This window comes from Erythrolamprus reginae, chromosome 3 (genome assembly GCF_031021105.1).
Source record: "Erythrolamprus reginae isolate rEryReg1 chromosome 3, rEryReg1.hap1, whole genome shotgun sequence".
Taxonomy (NCBI): domain Eukaryota; kingdom Metazoa; phylum Chordata; class Lepidosauria; order Squamata; family Dipsadidae; genus Erythrolamprus; species Erythrolamprus reginae.
The window spans coordinates 175,152,499-175,173,034 of NC_091952.1; the positions used below are offsets into that span (position 1 = coordinate 175,152,499).

General features: G+C 42.1%; 1 protein-coding gene across 9 annotated transcripts in view; it reads right to left on the reverse strand.

Annotated features, from left to right (window-relative positions):
• Positions 1–14,213, reverse strand: part of RREB1 (ras responsive element binding protein 1) — a 238,983-nt gene extending 224,770 nt beyond the window's left edge. For 4 of the 9 annotated variants that reach the window (XM_070747212.1, XM_070747216.1, XM_070747215.1 and 1 more), the window contains exons 1-2: positions 13,067–13,469; positions 7,434–7,476 (exon numbers count right to left, since the gene is read on the reverse strand). The gene's annotated coding sequence lies outside the window, so the exon portion shown is untranslated. Of the gene's footprint in view, positions 1–7,433; positions 7,477–13,066; positions 13,470–13,494; positions 13,716–13,978 lie in introns of those variants that run through there. The other 5 variants (XM_070747213.1, XM_070747211.1, XM_070747209.1 and 2 more) reach the window with 4 other exon arrangements.
• Between the last annotated feature and the right edge of the window lie 6,323 nt (positions 14,214–20,536).

Below are 20,536 nucleotides of genomic sequence, written 5' to 3' on the forward strand. Positions count from 1 at the left end.
ATATTTTTATCATTTTATTGTACTTATTGTTTTTACATATTTGACAAATGTATCTTTTTCTTTTATGTACGCTGAGCATATGCACCAAGACAAATTCCTTGTGTGTCCCATCACACTTGGCCAATAAAATTCTATTCTATTCTATTCTATGTTGTTGGTATTTTGCTAGCATTGTAAGCCACCCAGAGTCCAACTTTAAATTGGGCGGCAGATCAATTCCACACATAAATAAATAAATAAATAAATAAAAGGTGATCACTTGAACTTGGGACACAGCAACCGTCATAAATATGAGTTATACGAGTCGATCATCTGAAATTTGATCACATGATCATCGGGATGCTACAAAGGTCACAACTGTGAAAAATGGTCACACAAGTCACTTTTTCCAGTGCCATTATAACTTTGAATGGTCGCTAAATAACTGTTGTAAATTGAGGACTACCTGTATGTGACTTCAAGCACCAGTTTAACCATGGTATACTGAATAAGCCACAACAAGCTAAGTTAGTATGTTATGCTAAGAAAAAAATATTATGGTTGAACGGAACCTTAAAACAAGAGGCTCTGAAATAATCTGCAATACCTAATTTGTCCTTAAAAAAAAAATAGGATGCTACCGTTTTGCTTTTCAGAGTAGGTTGGTCAAACCCAAATTTGCACTGCAGATGGAATCATTTTCAAATGGTAACCACAAGAAAATAATTTGCCTTGTTCCATGATTTTTATTTTTATTTTGAATTCTTAAACAAGGCTGCAGTGGTCCAGTGCTGACAAAGTGTTATGACATGAGGTTACACCTCCAATTCTTCCAGAACAGACCAATACCACAATATGTCTACACAGGTTGAAACCACCAAAGGAGGGATATAAACTCATATCCCAGCCTGACTTTCACAAGCAAAAACAAGTCGAGCCATGATCAGGATTTGGGATTGGAAATAGAAGTGCCTTGCATATTCCCAGCAACCAACTGCCAACTTCATAAATGCCATGCAATTTTTGTGAACTCCATTAAATCATGCACAATATGAAAATGCTAAAGATATACAGCATGCATTGATGCAAAACAAAAGAACAGAACCTGGACACATGAAAGTCATGTGCTTCAAATCCTCTAAACTCTTTCCCATATACTGTAAGAGGAAACACAGCATCATTAACTTGCAAATTTTTTTTAAATAATTTTTCTCCACCATACATCCATACATATACCTTTTTAACAAAATACACAGTTATACATTTCTATTTACTAATACATAATCCAATATCTTAATTTGCACCTTTTATACATTAATTACCCACCTGTTTCCCCCTTTATATTTTTTTAATTTATTTATTTGACTTTTTTATGCCACCCTTCTTCTTAGACTCAGGGCAGCTTACAACATGTTAGTAATAGCACTTTTTAACAGAGCCAGCATATTGCCCCCACAATCCGGGTCCTCATTTTATCCACCTCAGAAGGATGGAAGGCTGAGTCAACCTTGAGCCGGTGATGAGATTTGAACCGCTGACCTGCATATCTAGCAGTCAGCTTTAGTTGGCTACAGTACTGTACTCTATCCACTGCGCCACCTCGGCTCATATCACTCCCCTCCCTCTATCTTGCAAATTGTTTTTGTGGAGGGACAAATACATCTCTAATACGTTAACCAATTTACCTATTAATTTCCGTTCTACAGCTTAATATTTTTCGTTTTGCTTTTTCCATGAAGCAGTTCAGCACATCTCTGCAACCTTGAACTTAAATCCATTAAAATTAGTAAAGGACACATGAAGTGGCTGTTGGCTGAATTAGTTCATCTTCCAATGCCAAAGCACAACTACAGCATTTTATGTCCACAAAGCAAGAAAGGACCCTTATTTTAATTTTTGCCATCTTTATTGTTTAGTTGAATGACTTTATATTATATCTGCTTCTTTGTCTGATGTACAAGTAGTCCTGGACTTACAACCTCAACTAAGCCCCAAAGTTCTGTTGCTAAGTGAGAGAGTTTTAAGTGAGTTTTGCCCCATTTTACGACTTTTCTTGCCACGGTAATGAAAGGAATCGCTCTAGTTGTTAAATTAGTAACACGGATTTTAAGTGAATTTTCGCTTCCCCATTGACTAGGCTTGTCCGAAGGTCACAAAAGGTGATCACATGACCCTCGGACGTTGCAACCATCATAAATATGTGCCAGGTGCCAAGCATCCAAATTTTGAAGATATGGCCATGCAGATGCTGCAACAGTGTGAAAAACGGTCATAAGTCACTTTAAATGCCGTTGTAGCTTCAAACGGTCACTAAACAAAAGGTTGTAAGTCAAGGACAATACCATACTACTGAATATTTATTGTTATTGGTTGTATCTCAGGTCCCTATTGTTTCAGGCTTTGAATATTTATCCTTCACATCAGTGCCCGAATCTAAGAGGGGGAAAGGAAGCGATCAGAAAGCAAAGTGGATAAGGGAGGCTGCAAGAGAACCAAGCCAATGAAAAGATTGTTGCTCCGATAGCAGAAGCACCGAGGTTTCAAATCTTGGCAACTGCAGTTGAAAATCCTGCAGAGTAAGTGATCAGGGAGACAGAAAAAAACCCCCAAAAAACCACTGTGTGCAAGTGCAGCTGTCAAACCAACTGGATGGTTGTCAGTTCTGATAAGCAGTGATGATGCCAAAAATCAAGATGGCAGCTGCAATTGTGAGATCAAATAGCCTCCCCCTTTCTTTAAATGTGTAACATCACACTCAGGCAACCCCTGGGAAAGTCACATTGAAAAGAGGCAAGGCTCCAATCCACGTGGCCATGCCGGCCATCTTGACTTTTATGACCCGCTTCCTGTGGAAATCTCTGGTGCATTTTTCACCTAGGCAAGTAGCACCCAGCTTCCAAATCTCTGCTGAAACTTAAGTCTGAACTGATATTATTTTAGCCATGTTGTTCTCATTCCATTTATAGAATTCGTTTACTCATTATAATTGAGGAATTTAATGGCCTCCTTTCTATACAGCACCAAACCACAATTTCGCTAACCATGATTCGTGGAGGAAACAGCTGTTACAAGCAACGATTTAAAAACCACAATGCTTTAGGATCACCCAACATGCTAAGCCAAAATCAAGCAGCTTCATGGTGCATATGGGAATTCAATTATTTTTTTCACACTAACAAGGGCAATCCACTTCTGTGTATGCACAAAGATGTTCTCTAAGGAAAGGAGAACTTCTAATAAAAGTTATTCTTGAAATAATACACAAAGGAAGAAATTAGTAATCATATGAATGTTAGTTTCATATGACTACTTATGAAATAGCCTTTTAAACCATTGGATAAATATCCTACTAGCTAAGCAAAAACTAATAATGAGGTTATCTCCCATATGGAAATTTATTCAGATTGGCCCCAATAAAGGGCTATTTCTCAGAATGTTAATTTAAAAAATCCACTGGAGAAACATAAATTCCAAAATAAAAAGGTAAAGTTTTACAATCTTGAAAATAACTTTTAAGGATGTTATGTTACTATTTCTGGTAACTCTTTGTAGACTTTTGCTGATTAATGTTGAATGATTAATTTTTACACTTTGATAAAGGATGAGATGTTGGAAGAAGAGAGGGTTTTTTTTTTTTTTAAAAAGTGAAATATTAATGAAGTCATTAAGTAATTGAAATACTTGAGGGAGGGAGGAGTCAAATTTATACATCTTTTCTTTTCTTTTTCACTTCTCATACTTCTTTGCCTTTATTTTCTTTTACCGGTAGTTTATATTAGTTATTTTGCCTTTGTACTTATAAACATTAATAAAAATATTTTTTTTTAAAATAACTTTAAGAATGTGATAAGTGACATTCCACAGCTGATACATGCAGATGCCCTCGCCTACAATATCATTATCCCAAATGGATAGCCAGGCTAACTAGAGAGAGGAAGAATTTTAACCTGGAGGCAATCTAGTTGGAGAAAACCATTGTGGCTTGCTGCTCAAATAGTATACATTTGTGAATGATTGAACAATGGGGGGGGACTTGCTTTCAAAGGACTTCCTTATACATATACCTGGCATACCAGAGACACAGCAAAATCGGATGCTGAATTTAATTTTTAAAATTTGCAAACTTACAAAACTGACCCTAATACAAATAACCCTTTGCGTCTGGAGACTCAGTACAGACCCTGGCCTAAAGCAAAGGGAAGGAAAACAGCTTCAAAGCCATCCATAATCCTCTTCTGGGTGTCTTTAACCTAACAATGCTTGTCTGGGGGGTTTCAATTGCTAACCTCGGGTCTTGTTGGTATTACCCCCTTGGAAGTCTGGAGGTGAATCCTTTTTAAAACTATTCAGCTACCCTATCTCAGAGGCCCTCCAATTCCCTTAACACGACTTACTTGAATAACGTTGAATAAACAATCCCCACCCATCACCTACTTCTTTTGTCCACAGCTCCTATTCAGAGAACTACCTTTTATTGACTGCAAAGCAGGTTTGCATGAAAAAAAAAAACCCTGGAGAGGTAGTGAGTTAGAACCAGATGCACTAGAATGACTTTTCTGGAGGCAACAAAATCCACAGGTTCTTCAGCTATGGAGAGAGAGATTGGGTGTAATTCCAGAATCATTGCCCTCTCCAGGAGACATGGATCTGCGTGATTCAACTAGCAAGCCTGACCTTTCTCAGTTAGCTTACCCTCAATCATTTTCCACTGCACTAAATCCAAACTGCACAATAACCCTACCTCATATATACGGGTGTATGCATATACGGCGCAGCGCAGCAATAATGCTCGGGCCTCAATCTCTAGCAAAAACTCAGTAATGTTTCAGGAGAACTTAAAAGTTTCATAACTTGGATCAGAACAGCCTCAAGAAGATTCATAAAGAACAGAGACAAGGATGCTTCGGTTAAGCTACCACACCGCAGATGTTGCCGTCTTAAGAATTGCTACCTTCAAAGTGCTGCCCTTTTAACACCAACAAGGTGGTGAAGGGATGGTTTCTACAGCCATGTTCAGTTACTCCAGTGCTTCTCAATTATTTCCTGTTATGACGACCTCCCCAGGAAGAAGGAAACATTTCACTTGCCCCCAATTCTCCGATCTGGGCCCAATGAAATTTTAGTGTTTGCACACCAAGTGGTTAGGGCCTTATTATTATTATTATTATTATTATTATTATTATTAATTAGATTTGTATGCCGCCTCTCTCCGAAGACTCGGGGCGGCTCACAACAATAAAAACAATATTATAACAAAACAAATCTAATATTAAAAGAAGCATATAAAACCCTATCACATATTTAAAAACCAAACAGCACATTCATACCAAACATGAAACAAAATATAAAGAAGCCTGGGGGGAAAGGTGTCTCAACTCCCCCATGCCTGGCGGTATAAGCGAATCTTGAGTAATTTACCAAAGACAAGGAGGGTGGGGGCAGTTCTAATATCCGGGGGAAGTTGATTCCAGAGGGCCGGGGCCGCCACAGAGAAGGCTCTTCCCCTGGGGCCCGCCAAACGACATTGTTTAGTCGACGGGACCCGGAGAAGGCCAACTCTGTGGGACCTTATCGGCCGCTGGGATTCGTGCGGTAGTAGGCAGTTCCGGAGGTACTCTGGTCCCTGTATTTTGATACAGGGCAAGGCCAGCTTAACCAAGCTGATGTTTTGGGGTCATCAGCCTGGCCCATAAGCGTCGCCTCTGTCCAGCAGCAGGTTCGCCACACCGTTCATGGCCACCGCGGAGCCCACCGAGAACAAGAGCCCACACAGTTGACCCTCCCCGCCGGGCCGCCGTCTCTTGGAGCAGCGTGCAACTAGGAAAACGCTCCCGATCCAAGAGAATCAATCAAGAGGGACAACATATGTTCCCCTAGCATTGTTCCATGCCCCCCCAGGGGGGTGCGCCCCACTATTTGAGAAGCACTGAGTTATTCCAATAACTCAAGGACAAATTGCTGATTTTAATGGCCTTTATTCAATAGTGAAACTTTAACACACTTGGATGTTCTCCGTAAAAAACTACAGGTAGTCCTCGACTTACGACCACAACTGAGCCCAATATTTCTCTTGCTAAGTGAGACATTCGTTAAGTGAGGTTTTTTGCCACATGTTACAACCTTCCTTGACACAGTTGTTAAGTGAATCACTGCAGTTCTTAAGTTAGTAACATGGTTGTTGAATCTGGCTTCCCCACTGAAGTTGTTTGTCATAAAAGATGAGTCACATGACCCCAGGACACTGCAACTGTCATAAATACGAGTCAACTGCCAACCATTTGAATTTTGATCACATGATAATGAAGATGCTTCAATGGTCATAAGCCATTTTTTTCACTGATGTTGTAACTTTGAATGGTTATTAAATAGACTACTGTTAAGTCAAGGACCATCTGTACAAAGATTTCTCCCTAAAGCTGCCCCAAATACTACACTTGTGTTCATCATCTTTAGTTCAGAAAAACTGATTTCCTGAACAAATTAAAAGCTCATCTTTCACACATCTAACTTTTTCCTATATAGCAGCATCTTCTCCTACAGTATCCATACCCAGGTAAAGCAAGAGAGCAAATTCCAAATACTGTACAGTATTCATAAACCCATGCAATAAAAATAAATGATTTAGCTCTTATCAATCCTCTCATGCCTACTTCCAAATAACATTTTCCAATCCAGCAAATCATTTGACAGATTACAATTCACGAAGACTTCATACATTATTGTTTTTTCGGTTTTTTGCAATAGCTAGAATGGGGAAAGTAAAAGTAGCAGGTAAATGAAGCAGAGATTTAAAAAATGGACATTTTAGATTGCAACAATGACAATTTTTCAGATATACCCAATGTACATAAATGCTACCAACATAGGAACAAAAAACATTTTCTCCACTTCTTTATTCAAATTAAACCATATTTAAAAGTAAAAATAGGAACTTAAACACTGCATAAATCCAGTCTCTATTATATTTTCATCTACCATTATCATATGAAATTGTCAATTACTTTGCTATGTCTTCCACTGTTTCAAATCTAGCTTTCATGTTTTTATCGTTGTCATCAGGGCTAGAAACACACAATGAAATTTTGTAGGCAACTAAAGAGCCATATACAGTATATCTCTGTTTAAAAGATATAAGAAGTTCCTTGCTGGATGGGACCCCTGGGCCATTTAGTCTAGTAGTCTGTTCTCACAATGGCTGATTGTAATATTAATAAATATCAATACATACAATGTTAACATCAATAAGAATGAAGTTTTTAAAACACTTTTAAAAATATGACTTTGTCATATACCACAATCACCTGTTCATTCAGAATTACCAGCCCCCATAAGATTTTCTTATAAATTCCCACTGTTGTCTTTTTGCCATCCCTCTTATATGCTTTTTCCTTTACATGCTTGTTTTAGAAAGATCTTTTAAGAGAAGATGAATAGAAATTTAAAACAATTCCTACCTTTTCTAAACTTCAAACTGCTCTTCAGAAAAGCACTTTATATCTGTAAAAGAGAGAAAAAAAGATCAAGTTATAATCATCAGGTGCAATGTATAAAAAATTATATTAACCAACAGGGCATAAGTAAAAGAATTAAGAAAACTAACTTATTTTTCTTTAGTTTGAATGCTGGAGCAATACAAAAGAACAGACTTAAATCATATGCAAAAATGGTTAGAACCAAAACGTTACTATACATATTGCCCTGTTTTACTTTCTCCACCCATCTTACATCTGGATGAGGGACAAAAATTATATTCCACCTGTGCTTTAAAACTCACATGGGTCAAGGAGTCTAGAGCAGTGTTTCCCAACCTTGGCAACTTGAAGACATCTGGACTTCAACTTCCAGAATTCCCCAGGCAGCATTCGCTGGCTGGGGAATTCTGGGAGTTGAAGTCTAAATATCTTCAAGTTGCCAAGGTTGGGAAACACTGCTCTAGAGGACAGAACAACAAAAAAAACCCACCCCAAAAAATTTCATAAGATTTGTTGTTTTAATTGTTTAAAAAAGCATTTGGAAAACGCCAACTTCCCATTCAAAGACATATTTTGACTTTTCTGATAAGTGATCCCCAGTATTCCAAACTTATTCTTGGATGGAAGCATGCTGAGTTGCAGTCTGCACGGAAACTACTACTGTAGTAATTAGGGCAACAATCTCACAAATCCTAGAGAGACAGCTTCAGCAAAGACTTCTGTCCTAACTACGTATCTCCTGGAATTGGGAGTGGGTAACCTTCCCTTAGCAGGCCCATACAAAGCCCTTCAGAAATCTTCTGCAAGATCAAGTGGAATTTTTTCCTTTCTAGCCATCTGCTGGGGGTGGGTAGGGAGGGGAATAAAAGGTTAAGATAGAAACAGTACGTAGCCCCACCCAGCTAGGATTCTGGCCCTACTCTGAGGCAATAGCCTGGTGCAAAAAAAGGTATTCACTACCGAATCTTCTAACCTAAGGTTCATGATGCCAAGTTTCTATACGATTTTTCTTTTATAAAGGCATTGTTTAAAGTGTGCCATACCACTGCAATTTTTTAAGCAAGGAAGTATCCCCATTTCTTTCTTAGCATAGTACTTTCCAAACGAAGCATCTAATTTCAGGAAGCAAAGACAGGTCACCTACTCACTATATATAAGAAGTGCTCTTGTACATTTATTTACAATAATTTAGAATTTTACAATGCTCCAATACTGGAACTATGCTCCAATGAATTTCCCAATGCACTGAAAGTTTTCCAGAAGATATTAAACAACCAAAATGGTATAGGGTTTCCTGCCTGAGCAGCCAGGTTACAGGAGAAGACCTCCAAGGTCCCTTTCAACTGTTGTTATTCTGATTCCTAAACGACCTTCCAAGGTAAATTATTGCCATGTTGGGTGATGTTTTGCTAGCTCTTCCAGCAGATGTGCCGTCACACAATTCAATTAATTAAAACATTAGACAATTGCATTTCATTGACAAAAAGAAGAGAGTGAAACCCTGGTAGATGCAGTTGGGTTAATTTTAGCATCTGTTTAGCTGCTTAGCAACACTTATCCTATGACCTTCTATGCACCACCTACTTTCACAAAGGATAATAAGTACAACCTGAGAGATCTAGCAACGATACCTAGTTTTTACTAGCTGTGACCAGTATAAACATCAATTTGCACTACAAGGGGGGGGGGGGGGAACCAATGTAGTTGAACAACATATTACTTCAATAATGGAAAGGGGATACTGGAATGCAGGCTTATCAAGTAAGTGATGAAATCCCATAAAACTCCTTTTAAAAATAGAGGGAGTTTTCAAGCACAACCTCTGCCCCAGGCCAAAACAAGTTTATCAGAGCCACTAGCTATGCAAAGAGGACTTTTGGGTTTTGCATCTTAAAGTTTTACTTCAAAGAACTCTAGGCCCTCAAAAGACAAAACAGGTGATGTAACAATGCAAGGATAAAAGCGTCTGCTGCTCAAGATGGCTTAGAACCAAGCTGCATTCGCCTTTGTTCAAACATCTTAATTTTTAGAGAGAGCAAATTCAAAAGTGTTCTTATCTTGAAATGTTGCTTTAAGAGTGAAACAGAAATTAAAATGCAAGTTCATGGAAATTGCAAGTAACTGAAATGGCATGCATTATTAAGCAAAATGATATGCAAAAATGTAGGGGGGGGGTTCTGTTTAAATATACTGTCACACACACACACACCAAACATGGGGGGGGGGGGGTTTGGTGGGGGGGAGTTGCACTAAAACAAATAAAACCATTAGGTGCATCTTAAAGCAAAGGACCAAAAGACATGTTGTGGTAACTTGATTGATTGGATGATGGAGCCATGCTGTTTCTGAGTTTCTAGCACACAAAAGGGTCTTTTCTCTGAAGGATGTACATAACACCAGTTAATGCTAATGGGCATTATATACAGACAGCAAGAGAGGACTATAACCCACCCCCCCCCCAGCCTCCAAACAGGAAAACAAAACAAATATGTCTTGTGTGATCCTGAGTCACTTAGACACCTCCCTTTCTCTTGTACATGCACCCACAAGTTGATCTTTGAGAACTGCGACCACTGTTAAACTTTTCCAAACTCTTGTAGAACGTCTGGGGGTGAAAATTCTAATAGCCATCTCACTATCAAAGCCTTTAAAACTGGTGGGGCAGCTGTTATCAAAAGAATTGAATCAGTCACCAAAAATGCCACCAAGGAACCCAGACTGCTGGTTTCCAGATCAAAAGGATCCCGTTTACCATATTCACACTGGTGCAATTCACATTCCCCAACTACATTCGCTGCAATTCGGCTTGTTTCAAAAGGCAAAACAGCCACGAAGTAGAACCAAAATTGCCACAGGGTAGATCTAACTTAGTGCAAAAAAACCAGTCCCGGATTTACTGCAAACACACTTTTAATCTGTTCCTCGCCTCTTCCATCCACATTTTCCTCCCTCGTAAATAGTATATAACTATTTAAAATGGCAGAGATGTAATTGAAGATTTTGGGACAGGCCAGTGATTTTTTTAAAAAAATGTCCTACACACACACACACCTCCTCCAGAAGTGTGAGCTCCGGAGCTGGTTCTATGTGTTGTAAAGTTGCGGTAGATATAGGGGCTGCCCACCAGGCTCTGGCTTCTAGTTGTATCTTCTAAAACCGAGCTACAGAGGGCAAAATCTGCTGAGCCAGGAGAAACGCCTGCCCTCCCCTTTTATAACCTATCAAGGATGCATTGCAGAGCACTCCAGAGAGGGAGAGAGATAGTGTAACGCCGAGAGGTAAGAGGGGGTGGGAAAGAGAGCAAGCGCAGAAGCGAGGGAGGTGGGGGGGGAGCCAGAACAAACTTATCAACCGACATGACAAAGTTCAATCCACCTCTACCATCAACAGGCTGCCGCTACAACAGCAGCAGCCGCCCGCCGGGCTCCTCCCTCCACGAAGTTTTCAGCATCTCCAACTCGCCTCCTCTGCCCAGCAACGAGAGAGAGATGCGTTTCGCCTGTTGCACAACTTCTGGAAACTGACGACGAGGAACTGATGAGAAGGCTCAGCAGCGGGAGCAGCAACCACGTTTCCCGCGGCTGCTGCTGCTCTTTCCTCTTTCTCTCTCTCTCTCTCTCTCTCTCACACACACACACACACACGCTCTCTCTCCCAGGCCGCCCCTCCTACAAAGAAGGGCAGGGAGCAGCAAAAAGTCAGTTTTAGGATCCAGCGCCCTGAAGCAGCAATTATTATTAATTATTATTATTATTATCATTACTTTTGCAGGCTCACTTTGTTTGCTTTTACAAACTGGAGGGGAGCGATGGAGGCTGGGGTGGGCGTGCGTTGTAGAGGACGAAGGATCAGGCCCAACCTTTCGCTTAAGCGCTCAAAGAAAGGAGGAACTGTATCCCTGTCTGTCAAGTCAAGAAGGGGTGGAGGGGGGGGATATTCCGATCTGAAAGGGGCGTGGGAGAGGAAAGCCTCCCCCCCCCCGCTTCTTAGCAACGTTTAAGGTCGCAGCTTCCTAAGAGACGAGTCCCGACTAGTCTGCATCAACACGTACAGAAATGGGGGGGGGAAGGGGGGAGAAGGGGAGTGTTTTGCAATTCGTTTTAGATGTAGCGATCCAAGAAGGGGGGGGCGATGGGGTTGAAAGGCGGTGAGAAAAGGAACCACAGATCTGGACCACTCTTTTTAAGATGTGAAAACTTTTCCTCAAGTTTAGTTAAAAACAGCCTCTCAGAAAGAAGGCGAGACCCGTTTTTCCTGGTTTCGGATACATTCGGGTGCTTTTCCTGTACTCGTGACAATGCGCGCTTCCTTCTATGATCCAGAGAGAGAGATGTCTGTACACCCAGAGAGAGATGTCTGTCCAGTTGACAGAAGGGGGTGTGGGGGTGGAGTCCATCTCCTCTTTCCTCTCTCCCCCAAAAAACTTTCTGAGGAAAATCCAGAAAGGGCGTTCTTCTTCTAAAGGGCTTTCGGTGGTGGTGCCTGGCACCTTCCCGGTGGAAGGCCCAAGGAAAAATACCCGAGGAGCTGGCACCATCCACAAAAGCTCCTACCTCCCCCTTCCCCGCCCCAGGGTGGAGGGGAGGGTAGCGAAGGGGGGACGAGTAGTACCCAACTCCAGAATTAAAAGACACACACGCATAACACAGATGCTTCCAGACAGCCCTAAAAAAACAAGGCAGAAAAGTTAACAGCAACAGATGCCCGGGAAGAGCCAAAAAGCCCCAAACGAGTTTCTCCTCCTGCCCCCCCCCTTTCAATCCGCGCACACACACACACACACAACTCCAAAGGCTTCTCTACCTTGAGAAAGATGAGGCCACTTCCACATCAAAAGAGGGGGAGCCCAACGCCATCTCGCTCCTCCATCATCTTTGTCAACAAATCATAAAAACTTCACCAACTGGAGGAAGGGCTTGGGGGGGGGGGGAAGCGAGCCAGAGGAGGGATGTGCTTTGACGCGAGCCTGGGAGGCCAATTGGGTTAAAAGATGCTGCTTCTCGCAGGCCCTTTCCAAACTTCGCTGGTTAAAAATAAACTTTGCTGTAGGAGGGGAGGCCAGAGAGATGATCTGGATGAATTCCTGAGCTCCGAGAGACGGTTTTAATATGGATGAGCATCAGGTCCTGCAGGCAACAGTCTGCAACGGGTGTTGCTGGTTGGTACAGTTTGCAACACGGAAGAAGAGGAGGAGGGGGGGGAGTGGCGGAGGAGGAGGGGGAGGCCAGGAGGAGCGGGGGATGGGGGTGGAAAAGCAGGAAAAGAAGAAGGAAGGGAAAAAAAGGCTGCACGGGCTTTTCCAAGCATCATCGCCCAAGCTGCTGCTTGCCAGATCCAACTTTTTCGAAACTTTTTTTTTATCCCTTCCGTAAAAAAGCGACGGTGCAAAGACATTAAAAACGAGGGGTGGGGGAGTCCTGTCACTCTCAAAACGGTCAAAACGCGACTTCTCCTCCTCCTCCCCCTCCCCCTTTCCGTCTCATCCACCCTCAAATACGTTCCCCGCTTTGCTTTCTTTAAGCCCACCGAAACTTTTCTTTTTTCTTCCTTTTTTCCCCTTTCCGTTTCTTTCCGAGGCGCAGGTAAAGGCAATTTGACCTTGCGCTAAGACTTACGTTTGACTTGCTCCAGACTGGGCTGCTTGGGTCGAGCCATGATGGGAAAAGCTGGACTGGCGATGGTGCGATCGAAGCGGCGGAGTAATGATAATAACAGTGGGAGGAGGGGAGAGGGGGGAGAAGGTGGGAAGGGGAGAAAAAGAGAGAGAGACAGCCGAGAGAGGGAGCGAAAAACCAAGTTCGTTGCGGAGGGAGAAGGGGGTGAAAGAGAGAGAGAGAGGGAGGAATCAAATTCAAAATGGCGTTTCTATGGATGTGCAAAGTTCATCAACTCTACGATAAAGTTCCCTGCTTCCTCTTCTCCCCTCCCGCCGCTGGAAAGAAGATGGACCAAAGTTGTGGACCTTCGGCTCCTACAGCGGGGCTTCGAATGCGGCCCCGTCCTCGCCCCCCTGCCCACTCCTCAGCCGCTCTCCCCCTCTCACCCTAAGTAGACACATCACGTGTTGCTCCTGCTAGTAGTCTCCAGGGGACGTGTTACTCAGCCAGGCTGCTGCTCGCTTGTTGGTTGCGAGCGGTAGCATCCCTATCTCTCTCGCTCGCTCCTTCTCTTTGGCTGGGAGGGGCCCCTCCTCCTCCTCCTCCTCCAAGAAGAGTGAGTAGAACTTTTCTCCTTCCTCCTCCTTTCTCTCTCTCTCTCTCTCTCTCTGTCTCTTTTTCCTCAACCCCCCCCCGCCCCAAAAGGAAGCGTACTACTTAGCAACTAGGGCGACACTTGGCCCAAAAAGCATCCAGGGCACAAACTTTCAAGCCTCTTTTCTCTCGCGCCCCCCCCCTTCCCCACTTTGCGTATTAATAAATAACTTTTCCTCTTCTTTCGAACGACGGCGGGGGGGGGGGATCCGAAGGAGGAAGTGTGCAGACTTTAGTAAAAAAAATAATAATAAAGGCTTCTCGGCGGCAACGTACCATCTGGCGGCGGCGGCGACTTGCTGCCTCTTCCCCCTCCATTACACAGAGTTGCAGTTTGCAAAGGAGGAAGCGCTGGCTTGCCGCCCCGAGAAGAGAGAGAGAGGAGACACGGAGGAGGGAGGGAGGGAGGCCGTTGGGTGTTAGCGACTGATAAAAAAAAAAAGCGCCAGGGATGCAGAGCCGGACGGTATCGGCTTTGAAGGGATCTCCGGGTTGCCCCCGGTCCCTTGTCTCTCTCTCTCTTAGCGGCTTAATCCGTTGTCAGCCAGGTGCCACGCATTCATCTCTCTTTCTCCCCCCCCCCAATCTAATTAACCAGAGAGGCAGAAGCCCCGCGTAAGGTTGCTCCATCCAACCTCCAGGCTTTGGGGATGGAGCAACAAGTCGGCGCAATTAGCAACAGGCTTGCGAGCTCCCGGTGTGTAAGCTAGGTTCAGGGCCGGTAGCAAAGGAGGCTTTTTTTCCTCATCCCTTGCCCCCCTCCCCAATGGACAGGAGGAAAGCTCCTTCCTCCATGTTACCTCTGACAAGTGATGGACTACCAATTTTTTTTACTACCACACTTTGGCTTCTGCATTTTGTTTGAACATCTTTCAGTGCAAACTGGGTGTTCTGGGGTGGAGCTCCATTTTTGCTACCCCATTGCGTCCCCCCCCCTGTCCGGGCAGTAGCCCATCCCTGATTATCTACTATATAAAGTGTATGTACACACATGCAAGCACAGCTCTTCAAAAATTATACACATCCAACCTCATTTACTGTGATGGGAAAAACATACCCAGAGCCCAGAATGGAAAAGAAAGGGGGGGGGGGATCAAAATTTTGCTACTGGTATTGTGTACCTGACCAAAAGTTTGCTACTGGTACTGCGTACCTGACCACCGTACCCGTAGGAGCCTACCACTGCTTCTGAGGTTGTTCATCCAGGATTCCTGGGGGGTTTTTAAGCAGCCAAAACATCTTTTCGCAGAGGATGTTTTAATTATTATTTGTAAAACTTTTCTTTTGTACCGGGCTTATCTTACTTGTTCCTTTGTTTTTATTTTTTAAAAATAAAAGCCTGTTATGGGAATCTAACCAAGTAAGTATCTCAGTAGTCTCATTATGTCTACAAAGGGGACCCTTGCGTAGGTCTTTGGAGATTCGAGGTGTTGTAGGATGTAGTGCAGAGCCATCATCTGTGAATCTGTTTGTTCAGTATGAAAATTGCAGGGGGTCTAACAGTGGATCCATGATGGTTTTCAAGTGGGACATCACTAGCCTTTCAAAGGTTTCATAACTAGAGATGTTACAGCAACTGGCCAATAGTCGCCCACTTCCTTGATGGTGGGACATCAGTAGCCTTTCAAAGGTTTTCATAACTACAGATGTCTCATTATGTCAATTTTTGAGCAGGCATGGATAATTTGCTTTTTGAAAGTGTTAATTTGGTTGGTTGGGGCCTAGTATAAAGCGAGAACTCTTTCATTAGGATTTATTTAGCACAGTGGTTCTCAACCTGGGGGTCGGGACCCTTTTGGGGGTCAAACAACCATTTCATAGGGGTCGGCTAAGACCTTCGGAAAAGGCAAATTTCCCATGGTGTTAGGAACTAAAGCTTCTATTCTGGTGCCTTGGAACATATTTTTACAATCCAACCAATCAGGTGTTTACAGTGGGGGTGTCCTTCTGATCTTTCTGCCAATCAGCTTAAATTTCTGTTGAGAGAATTGGTGCTAGACTTATGGTTGGGGGTCACCACAACATGAGGAACTGTATTAAGGGGTGGTGGCATTAGAAAGGTTGAGAACCATTGATTTAGCATAATGTGCCAGTGGGAGCATTTTGTTGTATTTGACAAATTGATTGAAAATCTTGATCCTGCATTAGGTGGGATCATCTGTAATTTAATTTATTAGCTGCCTTGTAAATCTATGTGCCCAAGGATAACTTGTATGCCAGCATAGCTCAGTCTTGAATGGAATTACCTCTAAATACACTAGGCCTTATGTCCAAATAAACTGTGCCCTTACTTCCTGCTGCCTGATCTTTTTGGATGCTCATAAGTAAGTTCCATAGATAGCTGCAGAACTTGCTCTCGCGTAAGCATTTTCAGAATGTAGCCTTAAGGACATATACTGTTTATTCCTTTAATGTAATAGTTGGGTTTAAAAGTGTGTAAGTTTGATTCAGCTCAGGTATCCGAGTTAATACTTCAATAGTTTCTTATTGGTTTGAATCCAAATCTGTCAAACATGGAGGCCACATGAAAGGAAATAAGCGGGTAGGAATTGCAGGATTTGAGGGCAATTCCAGAGCATGATAAAAATCATGATAAAGGTCCATGAGGAAGTGGTATTTGAATAATATAATACTTTCTTTTCTCCTACACAGAGACTCCGTTGAATTTTCATCTATACTAGGGATGAATAAAGTTCTAATATTTGTAGGACAAGTGGTTTGCATCAATTCCAATTGCATCAATATTTATTTATTTATTTATTTATTTATTTATTTATTTATTTATTTATTTATTTATTTATTAATTGGATTTATATGCCGCCCCTCTCTGAGGACTCGGGGCGGCTCACAGCATATATAAGAACAGATCCAATTCATACTACAACTTAAAAACAATTAAAATAAAGACTTATCGACCAAACATTCAACAATCATACTTAAAGCATTCAGTGGTCAGGGGGAAGATCTAAAAGTCCCAAGCCTGGCGGCAAAGATGAGTTTTTAAGCTCTTTTGGAAGGAAGGGAGGGTGGAATACAGGTAGTGCTCGACTTACAACACTTTATTTAGTGACCATTCAAAGTTACCGTGGGGCTGAAAAAAGTGACTTGTGGCCATTTTTCACACTTACAGCTGCTGCAGCATCCTCGTGGTCACATGATCAAATTCTGGATGCTTGGCAACTCATTCTGGGTCATGTGATCCCCTTTGGCAACCACTTGAAGAGCAGTCTCAGTGGGGGGAAGCCAGATTCTACTTAACAACCATGTTACTAACTTAACAAATACAATGATTCACTTAACAACTAGGGCAAGAAAATGGGGATAACTCATTTAGCAAATGTTTCACATAGCAACATCAATTTTGGGCTCAATTGTGGTTGTAACATGAGGACTACCTGTATTGGGCCTTCAAGAACTCAAAAGATTGCTAAGTGGATGCCTAGAATTGGTGAGTGAAACAGGATTTCCAATGAATATGTCCTGGGGATACTACAACAGATAGCATATAGTGAGCCGGGGTGGCGCAGCAGCTGTACTGCAGGCCACTGAAGCTGACTGTAGATCTGAAGGTCAGCGGTTCAAATCTCATCACCGGCTCAAGGTTGACTCAGCCTTCCATCTTTCCGAGGTGGGTAAAATGAGGACCCGGATTGTGGGGGCAATAGCCTAGCTCTGTTAAAAAGTGCTATTGCTAACATGTTGTAAGCCGCCCTGAGTCTAAGGAGAAGGGCGGCATAAAAATCTAATAAATAAATAAATAAATATAGTAATATCACCTACAACAGGGAAGCACACTTGATTGGCAAAACAATTTTAAAATGAACATTTGCAGAGTGCCCTATTCAACAGGAGTTAAAGAGCCTCTTTGGTTTACACTAAGAATAGAATTAGTACAGAACAGAACAATAGAATAGAATTGTATTGACCAAGTATGATTGGACACACAAGGAATTTGTCTTGGTGCATATGCTCTTGGTGTACATAAAAGGAAAGATAAGTTCATCCAGAATCATAAGGTACAACACTTAATGATAGTCCGGGTACAAATAATCAATCAAATCATATTAGGAACCAGTCAATATAAATTGTAGGGATACAAGCAACAAAGTTACAGTCATACAGTCATTTGTGGGAGGAGATGGGTGAGGGGAACGATGAGAAGATTAATAGTAGTGCAGACTTAATAAATAGTTTGACAGTGTTGAGGGAATTATTTGTTTAGCAGAGTGATGGCATTTGGGAAAAACTGCTCTTGTGTCTAGTTTTGGTGTGCATGCTCTATAGCGTTTTGAGGGTAGGAGTTCAAACAGTTTGTGTCCAGATGTGAGGTGTCTGTAAATATTTTCACCGCCCTCTTTTTGACTCGTGCAGTATACAGGTCCTCAAGGGAAGGCAGGTTGGGTGTTTTTTTCTGCAGTTTTAATTATCCTCTGAAGTCTGTGTCCATCTTGTTGGGTTGCAGAACCAAATCAGACAGTTGTAGAGGTTCAGATAACAGAGTCTGTAATTCCCCTGTAGAACTGTATTAGCAGGTCCTTGGGCAGTTTGAACTGTCTGAATTAGCGCAGAAACAACATTCTTTGATGTGCTTTTTTGATGACGTTTTTGGTGTTAGGTGTCCATTTTAGATCTTGCAATGTGGTCTAACCTAGAAATTTGAAGGTCTCATTGTTGCTACGGTGTTGTCTAGTATTGTAAGAGGTGGGAATATGGGCTGGTTTCTCCTAAAGTCTACCGCCATTTCTACGGTTTTGAGTGTATTCAGTTCCAAATTCTTCCGATCGCACCATAAGGTTAGTTGTTCAACTTCCTGTCTGTATGCGGATTCATCATTGTCTTGACTGGGTCTGATCACTGTTGTGTCATCTGCGAACTTCAATAGTTTTAACCGATGGATTGTTAGAGATGCAGTCATTGGTACATAGAGAGAAGTAGAGAGATTACACAGCTACAGTTATCTGATGTGATTCTGCTTACCTTCCATCTCCTGCTTCCTGTGTGTTAGGCAGCTTATGATCCTTACAAGCGTGTTCAGGTAAAGCTAGCTGGTTCAGCTTAGTTAGAAGAGTGTCTGGAATGATGGTTTTGAATGCTGAAGTAAAGTCTCCAAAGAGGACACTTGCGTAGGTCTTTGGCGACTCAAGATATTATAGGAGGTAGTGCAGAGTCATCATCTATTGATCTGTTTTTTCAGTATGAAAATTGCAGGGAGTCTAACAGTGATGTTTTTCAAGTGGGACATCACTATTATTATTATTATTATTATTATTATTATTATTATTATTAATTAGATTTGTATGCCGCCCCTCTCCGAAGACTCGGGGCAGCTAACAACAATATAAAAAAGACAATGTAAACAAATCTAATATTAAAAACAATCTAAAAAACCCCAATTTAAAAAACCACTCATACATACAAGCATACCATGTATAAATTCTATAAGCCTAGGGGGAAGGGAAATTTCAATTCCCCTATGCCTGACAACAGAGGTGGGTTTTAAGGAGCTTGCGAAAGGCAAGGAAGGTGGGGGCAACTCTGATATCTGGGAGGAGCTGGTTCCAGAGGGTCGGGGCCACCACAGAGAAGGCTCTTCTCCTGGGTCCCGCCAAACGACATTGCTTAGTCGACAGGACCCGGAGAAGGTCAACTCTGTGGGACCTAACCGGTCGCTGGGATTCGTGCGGAAGAAGGCGGTCCCGGAGATATTCTGGTCCGATGCCATGAAGGGCTTTATAGGTCATAACCAACACTTTGAATTGTGACCGGAAATTGATCGGCAACCAATGCAGACTGCGGAATGTTGGTGTAACATGGGCATACCTTGGGAAGCCCATGATTGCTCTCGCAGCTGCATTCTGCACGATCTGAAGTTTCAAAGGTTTTCATATATCCTTACATTTATCCAATTAGGTTTTGTTCAGGGTTTGTAGGATGCACTGAACCATGAAGTAACCACACTGCTTGGATGCATGGACTCTCTTAAAGGTAGTTCATTATGTCCTGTTTGCTATGGAATCAGGCTTCTTCCTTCTTCCTTTGTTTCTGGTGATCACTAAAAACATCTGGAAAGTAGAGGCCTTGCAAACCGAAGATTATCCAGACCTGGTACAAACCCTTCCAAATAATAACTGAAGTAAAAGTATTCCTGCTCAAATGTCCACTCATTCCAGTGTGTTTGTCCTCTGTCCCTGTCCCCATCCCAGCATAAATCAATATTTTGGAACCACTGTGTACAGTTAAGTTTCATTGTGTTCTCTGAGATGCTCCTGGTCTGACCAGTCTTTATGTTCCCGTGCATATTTTGTTCAGCACCGAGTGCTTTCAGAAAGGATTAGCATTCAAAAAAACAAAACAAACGAGGTTGCTATTTCTGTGACATTTCTGAATATTTGTATTCAGAAAGAAAAGGGACAGAATCCGTAATTCACCTATGGGAATTAGGTTCAGACTCATACAATTACTTATCTTGGTTTTCAGATAACCAGTGGCCAACAGATTGTCTCACTATAAAGCACTGTCATTTGTCCATGTGCCTCCTGATGCTTAGCACCTTTTCTGATTGAATCAGGAAGCAGAGATGGCAACCAATAAACCACACAAGAAAGGCTAGTTCAGTCCCCACACCATAGCTCAGAGTGATCAATTTAGGTGAGTGAAAATGGATTCCCATAAAAATTGAATGCATGCACATAAAATGTACTTGCGTTGATCCCAATGACTTACATTTAGAAATAATTACTGTGAGTTAAACAAAGTGCAACATCCCTTACCATAAATGCAGAATACTGTGTCCTCCTAATTATGTCCCTCACTGTTAATAGGTAACTTTAAAAA